Source organism: Phascolarctos cinereus, unplaced genomic scaffold (assembly GCF_003287225.1).
Source record: "Phascolarctos cinereus isolate Bilbo 61053 unplaced genomic scaffold, phaCin_HiC Scaffold_9;HRSCAF=440, whole genome shotgun sequence".
Taxonomy (NCBI): Eukaryota; Metazoa; Chordata; class Mammalia; order Diprotodontia; family Phascolarctidae; genus Phascolarctos; species Phascolarctos cinereus.
In genome coordinates, this window is record NW_027556402.1 from 249,773,951 (window position 1) to 249,786,639 (window position 12,689).

The window sequence follows — 12,689 nt, forward strand, 5'->3', positions numbered from 1 at the left end:
GCAGACAATTAGGTTTTCCTTATTAATCTTTCTAGGTCTAAATTTTAGCATGTCAGGCCAGACAAATCAATGAAAACAAACAAGAGAAATGGAATCCTCTTACCACATTCCTATGCTTCAGTCTCCATCTACCATCTGGGGAAAAGTTTGAATCCACAGACTACCTTTGCACCAACATATTCCTGGGACGGGCCATCTGGAAAGTCACACACTCTGTGTTTCCTTTTCTCTTTTAGTTAAATGGAAGAGGGACTCATGACCTTTCAATTTGCTTTGGCCTCCAAGAAGGAGAAGCCCTGGCTGGTGGGTAATCCTCTGTCTGCTTTCTGACTGAACCTTTTCCAACTGAAGGTGTGGAAAGACTTTGTGCCCTACACTATATGAGGGCCTTGGGGAGGTGACGTGTTTGGGCTATTTTGATGAAGGGTACCACAGAGGCTTTTTAGAGCAGCATACAGTCTCAGTGTCTCCTAAGCATCATTAAAGCTGTGAGATTAGTCCCTGGTGTCTCCATTAACAGTCCAGTCATGTCTACTTCAGACAGGTCATTATTGAACTTCCTGAGATATTTCTGAGGGGAATATGTTTTTGCGTAAAGGGATTGTCTCAGAGTTCTCCCTTTTCCCAGTTTGATGTGACTAGAGATTTGGAAGAATAAAAAAATGTGAGTTGAAGACAACAAAGATAAAGAAAATCGGAAATCAGATTTCTACACGGAGATCTTAGGTGGTGTCTCGTGACCATTGGAATTATGCTTTCATGCCCTCTAATTCCCCAGCAGGCATTTGCACATCCCACGTTCCAGAAAATCTCAGCAGTGGGAAATGATGAAGACGTATGTTTATGCCAAGATAACATTCTCAGGAAGCTTTTGATGTGACAGGAAGAGGCCTGGCTTATGTGTCCGAAGATTTGGGTTCTAGTCTCAACTTTTTCATGAATACACTCTGGGTTCTAGAGCAGGGCCTTCATGTCTCTTGGTGGAATTGGGGTGGAGGTGGTATGTAATGCAGGTACTTGCTCCACCCCCTTGGATGTCACAAATCTTGATTATGTTCTGGGTGATCAAAGGCCTCACATCTAATCTTCTCAACCATCCTCGAAAGGTTAATTTTAGCCCATTCATATGTTGGTAATAAAATTTATTTCACATTGATTGAAACAGAGAATAGTAGAACGTGCTGGGGAGAATGTATATTTATATGACTGAACACCTCCTTTACTTGACTCCCTTTTTCAAACTTAAAGAAGCTTTGTTAGGCTCATAAATTTCTAAACTCCTAACAGTTTTCACACCCTAACATCTCAATCCTTGGTTTTGGATGTAGATGACAAAAGATGATGGAAAAATTACAACTTTAATATACTCAACTGGGGTCACATATATCTGGAAATTGAGGCAAGATGTGAGCACCAGATCACAGAATCAGGTCCCAGGTGAATGCTTGGAAGTTTGGTGCAGGCAATCACAGAATATAAGACTTGAAAAAGACCTTTTAGATCAATTGTTCCAACCCATACCTGAACAGAAATATCAACATCAGCCTACAGATTGCATGTAGCCCACAACACAGTGCTGCCTGAATCAGATTAAAATGTCATTGAGAAATATTTAAATCAATTTAAAACTAAATTTAAAATTAAAAAAAATTAATAAAAAAATTTAAATAATTTTATAAAATTAAAATAAAATTTATAAATTCAAATACATTTAAAATAAATTTAAACTTAAATAAATTTAATATAACATTATTTAATTTAAATACATTTCTATGATTTTTAAAATTAAAATTTATAATATTTATGTTTCATATAAATTTATGGATTAATATAAATTTATAAATATATATTTAAAATAATTAAAAAAATAAAACAGATAACATTGCATTTTAAGACTAAGTCAATCTGTGGCCTGCAGGAATCCTTGAAGTTTGACACCATTGCTCTCTACTCTGTCCCTAGCAAATGGTCATCCAAGCTCCATTTCCTGCAGAAAGGGAGAAGGTCCTAAAGCAGCTAGTGCCATTGTAGGCTAAATCTTGTCATTTGTATTTTTCCTTTACATAAAATCTAAACTTCCATGTATCAAGTTTTTGTCCATTGATCCCTGTTTATTCTCTTGGGCCAAGCAGAAAAAATTATAATCCTTTTTTTCAAGTACTGTGTTCCTACCTCACACATTAGTTTTCCTCTAGGCTGCATTGGCTTTTTGACTATTGTGATGTCATACCATTGATCAACTCATTGAACTTCTGGAGCATAAAACTACTAGATCTTTTTTCCATGGGAACCAATACTTCAATCAATGAACGTTGTGTACAGTTGTCTGTTGTGCTTTTAACATTTCTCCTGGAGTTGTTGGGCAGCAAACACCATATCTACTGCCCCTCAGCCCTTTCAGAAGCCACAATCATTCTCTGGTAGATGACTATCTTCCAGATGAAGGATCAGTCTATTAACGGGGAGTCTGGGAAGAATCCTCACAGCAATGAATAGGAAAGAGTCCTCCCTGTGTATGTCACAGGACAAACTATTTCCCTTGTCTTTATAGAGAAGGACAATGGAGACACCTTGAACTCCTGGGGGATCGTCTCCTCTTGCCACATAACCTGAACAATTTGAGTCAGCTTTGGTGTGAGCAGTGGAGCCCCTGCATTGTAATTTTATCTGGAATAGAATCAGCACCAGCTGCTTTGTCACACACAATAGCCTAATGGCATTCAAAACCTCTTCTCCATCTGGAAATTTGGTTAGACAGGGATTGACTTCAACCTGAGCTATATGGTCAATGGATTCAGCATTGATTGATGATGGTCTGTTGAGAACACTATGGAAGTATTCAGGCCATCTTATCACTAATAATGTGGCTCCACCAGCACTGAGTAGTTGAGGTGCACCCTATGTCTTTGGTCCATAAATAGCTTTCGGGGCATCATTAGAGCACTTTGGATTGCTACTATCCATGTAAAACTGAATTTTATCCACCATTTTACTGAGCCAACAATGATACATCTCTCCAAGCTTCACTTGTACTACACTTTTGATGGGGTAAAATATTGCCTTCTTAGATATGGATGAATTATCCTGCTGGTAAACCTTGTAGACTTCTCATTTTTCATTTAGCAACTTCTGAATTTCCCCATCATTTCCATCAAGCCAATCTTGACATTTGTGAACTTTCCAGCCCAGATGAGTAAACGCAGTGCTGTACCCTGAATCTCTGAAAGCTGCCCACTCATTTTCTTTTCCACTGTTGTCAATTATGTGTTGGCTCAGCTTTCTCTCCACATTAGTAATGAACTCTTCCTGCTTGGAGAAGAGTTCTAATCTAGTGTTCTGGCAGTTGTGTTTTCTTGGAGCCATTCTTTTGTTGAATGCAAATGTTGAGCTTGGAGAGGGTAGGTTGTGATCAGTCTAGCACCCTGAGCCACACACCACCTTTGCTACTCTCACATCCTGTCTCTTCTCCTTACAGTGACATAGACTACTAAATGTCAATGTTTGCTGTGAGGTGCATCCATGAAGTTTTATTGCATCTAGGTAAAAGAAAGACAGCTTTGGAGATGTGGAGGCCATGAGATGCACAAGTCCTAATAGTTAGTGACTGTTTCTGACTCCATTCCTCCCAAGGACTCCCTGCCATGTCTGATAGTCTGTGCTTATTCTGGCAATAAAGTCATCTAGAATTGTAAGCTTATGCTCTTTCAGCACATTGATGATGAGGGTCTCCAGATCTTCATAATTTTTTTTTTCTTTTACCTCATCAGGGTTCATCGTGGTGGGAACATATGCACTGATGGTGGTGGTGTGGTGCTTTCCTGTAAGTGGCAATCACGTTGTCATAAGTCTGTCATTCACTCCTTTTGGTAGGTATACAAGCTTGTCTACTAGATTAGTTTTGATTGCAAAGAGAAGTGGAAGGTAAACCCAGTGTTAATTCTTATGTAGAAAGTCCAGTCATAGGAGCCAATGGCCACATAAGCATACCCTTGGTTCTTGGTGGTTATGCAATGTAGGGGCTTACAAACAGCTATTCTGAGATTACAGCTCATGGAGGTTATGGAGGTCATAGGTCATGGAGGAGGAAATCTTCAACAATGGCAAAAGTCACAAAGAAGAACATCTGTACAGAACATCAATTGTAGGCTATGACCTTGTTTTCTATGAGGAACCCAGCCATGACCTTGGATGTAATAGCAAAGAGTTGCCAAAATCTACCTGAGAGAGCTTACTGAATTAAAAGTCTTTGGAGGCCTTGAGACAAGATAACCAGGAGGTCAGAGCTACCATTCCCATGATCTCCATGAGGGTGATGTGCTAGATGAGAGTGAATATAATTAAGAGAGGGACTTTATGCTCAGGGGTATCCATTAATCCTTATTAAATTAAAAATAAGACTCAGGGTATCACAGAGTCTTCCTTGATGGAGTCCAGGGTTCCCCCCCCCAAATTACATACCCCAATAAATGGAAGTTCATGTATTTCCATTTGTAGTCCTGCCCTGGCTACTTTGGCAGGGTTATTTAGTATCTTTGAATACTCTGTCAGAGGAGTTGTTTGCTGAAGTACAAGAGTTTTCCCAATGGATCCCTCTAAGTGAATCACAATCAAGATCAATGAGCACTCAGATCCTCTTTGTGATGTGGAACCACAACTGCTATCCAGGGACCTATAGGAGGGACTCTCACTCTTCTGTCCTCCTTTCCCTTCCATTAGGGACTTCCTGAGGCCATGTTTTGGGATGTCTTAGTAGTGGGAAGTGGTAAAAGCATGAGTTTATCCTGGCAGTGGCAAGAGGCCCATATTGGGAATCAGGAGAGTGGGGATAAAGTCCCAGCTTAGCCACTGAACAACCTGTGTAACCCCAGGATAAGTCACTAAGCTCTTCTGGTTGGATGGAGATAGAGTGGGCCCCAGGTCTAGGCACCCATTTGGCTTTCTTTTCAACCAACATTTATTAAACATTTATTAAACATTTATTATTGGAGTTCAGAGAAAGTAAAACTCAGATGCTGTCTTGAAAATGTTTATAGTCTGATGTCATGCCAGATTAAGCTCATCTCTTTTTTGATGGGTGCTATCTGATTTTTTTGAGTTAAAAATTCCAATTCCCAAGGGAAATGGTAGGGCCAAAATAGAGGAACAATACAGACTTAATTGTCTCTCAGCTTCTTTATCTGTGAAATGACACATTTGGACAAGATGATTTCTAAAGTGCCTTCTAGCTCATTATAAAGACTATGATCCTATGAGGGTGACATGATGGGACAGTGGGGAAAAAGAAACATTGGATTTGGAGTTGGAGGACCTGGGTGCAGATCATGCCTACTATTTACTTTTTATAACCATCCTCCATTTAGCTGTCAGGTTGATCTTCCTAAAGTGCAGGTCTTACCATGTCACACCCTCCCCACATTTAAATGCTAGCAGCTGCCTGTTACTTCCAGGATCCGATATAAAATCTTCTGTTTGGTTTTCAAAGTCCCTCATCACCTTGCCCTCTCCCCCAACCTTTCCAGTCATTTTACACCTTCTTTACACTCTTCCATCTACTCTTCAGTCCAGTGAAACCGGTCTCCTTATTGTTCTTTGCACATGACAGTCTATCTCCCAACTTTGGCATCTTCACCGGCTGTCTGCTATGCCTGTCTGGAATGCTCTCCCTCCTCATCTCTGACTTCTGGCTTCTCTGGCTTCCTTCAGGTCTCAGCTAAAGTCCCATCTTCAGCAAGAAGCCTTTTCCAGGCCTCCTTAGTGCCTTCCCTTCCACATTGTCCCAGCTATATCCTGTATGTTTCTTGCACATTGTCTGATCCATTAGACTATGGGTTCCTTGAGAGCAGCAACTATGTTTTTGGTCTTTCTTTGTATTTCCAGGGCTTAGCACCTCACAGACAGGAAAACCTGGGTTCAGGTTTTACTTCTGAAATACTCTTTCTGTGTTACCCTGTATATATCATTTTCACTTCTTGCTCTAGGAAAAGTGATCCCATAAGTATTCTCATTTCTTCTGGACAGAGCATTGCAATCATTGATTGGCACATAGTTCTATTCAACCATCTTGTGACTCCTCCCATGAGAAAACTCTCCTGTCTCTAGTCCTCTTTATGTCCTATCTCTCTTATTAAAATGTAATCTACGAGATACTTAGGCAGCAGAGTGTATAGACCACTTGAGCTGGAGTCAGGAAGACTTGAACTGAAACTTGGCCTCAGGCACTTATGAACTATATGACCAGGGGCAAGTCATTTAACCTCTGTTTGTCTCTGTTAACTCAGCTATAAAATAGAGATGATAATAATATCTACTTCCTAGGGTAGTTATGAGGATTAAAAATAATATTTATAAAGTCCCTTTCAAACATTAAAATTCAAGTTAGTACTATTAATTATTATTATTATTGTCTTTTTTGAGGGAAGTGACTACATTTCTTTTAGTTGTATTTCCAGAGCCTGACCAAAAGTAGGTCTCTGTATAATTGTTCAACCATTCATCCATCTACATATCCATCCTTCCATCCATTCAACAACTGTCACAGGCAAATTTCAAAGACTGTGAATTGTAGCCCAGGTACTAAGTCAAATGCCTTGGGAGAGGGAATTTCCACACTGGACATTCCTTAACTAATGGAGCAAGACTTTATACTCACTCTTCCAACCTCCAGGTACACCAGCACGTTGAATACCCAGAACAAGGCTAGCTATACCTCTGGGTTTTAGGGCTTTCTCCAATGCTGCCCATTCTGAGCCTTCATTTCAATATTAGTTGCCAATGATTAATACCCTAGTTCCACTTAAGCAGTTATAAGTATGCATCTCTGCTTCTTCCGGGCTGAGTTGAGAAGGGGACTCAGGATTTTCCTGCTTACCATCTGACTTCTGGCAAATCTCAGTATGATGGACTCCAGCTCCCAAACTTCTGGTGGCTCACTCTCCTGAGTTTTCAAAGCTCACAGAACAGGGAAGAATAAATTCAAAGAACCAAAGAACAGAGGTCTGGATTTATGGGCTTCATGATGAATGGAGGTGCGGAGGGCCTGAGGCCTCTTTCCATCTATAGACTTACAGCACTTCTCTCTCCTCCCATGCTTCCAGTTAGGGGAAAAAAGAAAAAGCCATGACTTCAGTTGGTTAGTGCCATTTGAATGTCCCTGTCACCATTTCCAGGTCCAGATGCAGTCACAAATGATACTCTTTGTAATGTGGTTAGCAAGGTAAAATCACTTACCAGATACAGCCTCTTGACTCCATTCTCGGATCTCAGCCATTTCAAAGGCTTCAGCAGCAGGCGACACAAAATATCAGTGCTCTCCTCTAAGTCTACTGTTTTGAATCTATGGCCAGCCTTTCTAATTGCTTTGTGAAGTCATTTCTTCGTGTTCTAAAACCATTTCTATAAAACTTGAAACTTCTTATTACATAACTCTTGCTAGTATTTAGAGAAAGATGTGGGCACCTAGGGTGATGCAGTCAATAGAGTGCTGGGCCTGGAATCAGGAAGATCTGAGTTCAAATCTTACTTCAGTCACTAGTTGTGTGACTGTGGGCAAGCTACTTTGCCCTGATTGTCTCCATTTCCTCTTCTGGAAAATGAGCTGGAGAAGAAAATGGCAACCCATTCCAGTATCTTTGCAAGAAAACCTCAAAAGGGTCAAGAAATGTTGGATATGACTGAAAAAAGAAATAACAGAAAAAATAGAGAGATTCAAGGTTTGGGAAGTGCTTTATGCATGTTATCTCACATGTTCTGAAATATTAGTATTATAAATAAAAACTATCACAAATTTAAAAATAATAATAATTGATATTATTTCTATTTACTAATATTAATGTGGACAGCTAGATGGCACAGTGAATAGAACGCTGGCCTGCAGTCAGGAAGACTTATCTTCCCAAGTTCAAATCAAGACTCAGACACTCACTGGCTATATGACCCTGGGAAAGTGACTTAATCCTGTCTGCCTCAGTTTCCTCATCTTTAAAATAAACTAGAGAAGGAAATGGTAAAACCATTTCAATGTCTTTGTCAAGAAAACTCCAAATGGGGTCATAAAGAGTCAGACATGACTGAAACAACAAAAATAACAGCAATAGATTATAGTAAAGATAATTATTATTACCTTGAAATCTAGAACCAGGCTGGCAGACTCTGAAAAACCCTAGGGTTCTACAGAAAGGTAAGATAAAGTCGTAGTCTGTAGGACTGCAAGGGACCTTAGTCATCATTGATTCCAACTACCTCATTTCAAATGTGGGAAAATGGACTGTCAAGAAGCATAAGTGATTTGTCCTAGTTATCATAGAGAATAAAAAAAGAGACAAAATTTCCCCTGAGAACCACTGACTCCCCACCTGCTGTCCATTCTACAATATCATGTCTTCATCATGAAATGGGAGGAGATGCAATAACCTCTATTTCAGATGATTACCACACAGTAAATGCCAAGTTGTCCTGTATCACAATCAATATTCACATTTTATACTTTTCTGTAGACTAATGAGAGATATCCCTGATAATGGCAAAATCTATTGGAAAAAAATTAGAGTTACTTAGCATATTATTATGTTTTTGTTCAGACTGGTAACTATTTGTGTCAGAAATTCTTTCCATCTATTTACATAGACACTTCAGCCAGAATGTATTTTCTTAGAGATTTTGTGGGATGCTGTGTAGTTAAGTGACTTTTTGAGTGATCTATAGTTAGTATGTGTCCTAATATGTGATATTCTTTAATGGTGATGATGATGATGATAATAATGATAGTGATAGAGCAGGCTCTTTTCTATGGGCAGACTTTTCTGACTCCCTTTTTAGAAGGCAGACTTTATGATGGCAAACTCTTATCTGGCCGTAGGATGGGTGAAGGGCACGGCCAAACACCAAGCTTGATCAGTAGGCAGTCAGGGAACCTGAGGTCCACACTGTACTCTGCCACTTTTTAGCTCTATGACCTTAATGAAGTCATTTCCCTTCTCTGAGCCTCAGCTTTCTCTCATGTGAGACAAGGAGGTTGGAATACATAACCTCTAAGGTACCTTCCAGCTTTAATTCATGATCCTATAGTGCTATATTCCTTGAGTAGACAATTGCTGCAATGAGGGATACATAGGGTGTCATTTTAAGAGGCTAAGTCTGTTTATAAAAAGTTTGTGTTTCAACTCACATTTGCTCTCCTGGGGGTAGTATCTCAAAAAATAACCCAACAGTGATATGGACTCAATCCACCAGTCAGTTGAGAAGCATTTATCGAGCACATATTATGAAGCTGAAGAAACTAAGGAAGGAAAAATTGTGACTCCTACCCTCCTCCTTCACAGATTTTCGGAGGCTGCCTTTTTGCTTATGGCTTTTCTCAGAGCGTTTTTGACATCCTTGTTCCTTAAGGTATAAATAATGGGGTTGAGGAGAAGAGTGACAAAGGTGTAGACTAAGGCAAGATGCCAATCCTCATCTGCAGGGGTGCTTTATGGGGGCCTAAAGTAGGCCAGGCTGCCACAGCCATATTGTAGCAGGACCACAGTGAGATGGGAAGAGCAGGTGGAGAAGGCTCGCTGGCACCCCTCAGCTGAGGGGATGCTCAAGATGGTGATAGTAATGAAGACATAGGAGATGCAGATGAGCAGGAAGGGGGTGGTCAGCACAAGGATGCTTATCACATAGAGGACAGCCTGTGGCCCATGAGTATTAGCACAGGCCAGGTGTAGTATATAGGTGGTATATCACAGAAGAAATGACTGATCTCTAGAAAGTGTCCACAGAAGGGCAGGGTAAAGACTAATGATGTGAGTGGCAGGGAAAGGAAGAGAGCCAGGCCCAGGGAACCAGCCACCATTTAGGTACACAGCTGTGGGGTCATGATGAGAGTGTATTGCAGGGGATGGCAGATGGCCACATAATAGTCATATGCCATGACAGCCAATAGGAAACAGTTAGTGCTGCCAACGGTGGCAAAAAGGAACATCTGGGTGGCACACCAGCCAATGAGATGGGTTTCCTGGCCCCAATGATGTTAGAGAGCATCAGTGATACCAATGTAGTGGTATAACAGATCTCTAGGAAGGATAGATTGGACAGGAAGAAATACATGGGGGTATGTAGAGAGATGTGCATGTACACAGCCCAGATAATGGCAGTGTTCCCACAGAGAATCTTTACATAGAGAAAAAGGAAGAAGTGGAAGAGGAGGGCCTGGATCTTGGGGGAAGAAGAGAATACTTGGAATACAAACTCAGTGGGGCCAGATTGGTTGAGATGAATAATATCTGGAGAAGACATGTCACCTATCAAAGAAAAATAGAAAGTCAAGCCCCATTACTGGATTTCCTTGATAATATCAACAACTCCCATATTTTGTTTCTTAAAGCATAGACACATAGAATTTTGAACTTTAAACATTTATTAAGTATCCATTGGCAGAAGTAATTTTATGTCTTTGGCCATCAATTCCATTGGTTTGTGAAGGGAGTGAAATATGATGACCTCAATGATGCCACCTTTATCTTGCAATCTAATATTGTATATTATCAGTGCAAAACTCTCTGTGCTTACTCTCCCAATCGTACACTTGAAAAGGCAAGCTGAATCTCCAGAGGCCATTTCACTAGCATTCTAGGGGCAACCCTGAGTGGTTGTGATTTTAACATGAGCTCATGAGCTGCCACTCTGAGGGATCTTCCAAATGTTAATTATATAGTGGATATTAATTTGTTTTTACAGAGCCATGTGTATTGAAAAGGTTTAGAAAAAATAGAAATGAGAAAAAAACCTCTTCTAAAACCAAGAGATACATTCTTCCTTCCATGTAATGCAGTATCGAAGAGAATAGACTCTAATTTAAAGTGATTGGTACAAAATATTACCCTCCAACCGAGGAGGCTGCCCATCCTCATGCACTCTTCTTCGAAAACACACGCACACACACACACACACACACACACACACACACGCACACATACACACACAAGAAAAGTCTAGGTAGAGTCGATTCCAACTTTATTGAGAAAGGTACTGAGGAAGTCAAGTAGAGGATGTAAGTCACCCTGTGGTACCTTCTGGGCCTGAATGTCCCTGTTTTTGTTGGCATATCTACCCATATTACTTCTGGGAGTGACATAGCGAATGGATTTTGAGGAAGCTTCCTAGCTCAGGTGGGCCGGTGTCTTGTACGATGAGATATATTGGCTTCTGTAGTAATGCAATGCTGGCCTGGGTCAAGCTAGCTGATTACTGCTTCTACCAGCTATAGTAGTCTCTGTTACTATTACCAGTAGCTCAGGGCACTTGAGATGGTTCTTCTGATATTTCAAATTTCACAGACTTCCCACCTGATTCATTCTATCTCCAGATTAATATTCACCTAAGATGAGGAAATAAGAAACTATAAAAAGAGTACCATGCACTCAGGGATACCTGGAAGCTGGGTGAAAGATATGGCAGCATGGCCCTGTTCCTGCCCCATCTAGAAGCACTTAGCTATCCTTGTCACTGAAAAGCTACCAGGGAGAGAGTAATGGTTTGTCTGCTCAAATCTTTTATGTATACTCACTTTTCATTGAAAAGATTTGTATTGCTCTGTAATGAACAAAAAGATTTTCCTCCACTATCCACCATGTCAATAGGAAATGGGCATAGAGTATTTGTCCAAACTCTGAATTGGGCAGAGGAGAAATCTATTACACATGCTTAGATGTGTAATACAAAACAATGTTTTGTATTGGCTGAAGTCAGGTAATATTGTACCTGCTCTGCGTAACTCATGAAGAACAGTGAATTCACAAATCCTCCCCAGACTGGGCACTCACTGGTCAATACCCATTACATTAGCATTGACATTCTATATTCTATGTTCTAAGTTTCCCTTCATGTCTGATTTTCTTTATGGATAATTCTGTTTTGCCAATCACTTAATTAATTATTATGGGAATAATTCATCTAGAAATAAAAAAAACAGACTCTGGAGTAAGTTACATATAGGTATTTTTGAATAACACTTTCTTTATTTTTCCTATCTCTAAAAGTAAAACAGACATTTATATACCTGTCAGTTAAGATGTCCCTTGAAGTAAAGGAGTACAATAAAAAACTGTGGAATCTCTATTGCCCTAAGACTTTGTATCTGAATACTGGAGATGAACTGTGGACAATTTTAAAGACAATTGTAATGTGGTGAAAATGTCTGTAAAATTGGTGAGATTTATCACTTTTTATCTGGATTGTCCATCTGAATATTTCCATAGTTTATGGAGTAGAAGTCCGTTAATGTCCTATTCTAGGCACTGGCAAACTTGCCTCATTTTGTCATGCAGTGATTCTGTGTTTTGGGAGAATGTGCCAGTCAAGAATAAGCTCTGGGAAGACCGCCCTTCCCTGCACTTCCTGGTCAAAGCTGGAAAGGTGTTTGAGGAAGGTTCAAGTGATGGGCTCTGTGTGTGCTCATTGTTTGAATACAAGTCTCCCTAAGTCTGGGCAAGTCACTTAACCCCAACTGCCTTACCAAAAAAAAATTCCCTTAAACCAGAAGACATTCTTCCCTTGCATACACACATGCCTTTGAGGAGAGTCCAAATTTAGTGATATTAATAATAAAGTTAGTACCTTAAGGTTTGCAAAGCAGTTTATAAATATGATCTCATTTTGTCCTCCCCAAACCCTGGGAAGGTAGGTGCTATTATTATCCCCATCTTACAGAT

The 12,689-nt window shown here is 40.0% G+C and overlaps 1 pseudogene; it reads right to left on the minus strand.

Moving 5' to 3' along the window:
• Positions 1-9,311: 9,311 nt before the first annotated feature.
• Positions 9,312-10,275, minus strand: LOC110200671 (olfactory receptor 10Q1-like; annotated as a pseudogene).
• Positions 10,276-12,689: the final 2,414 nt, after the last annotated feature.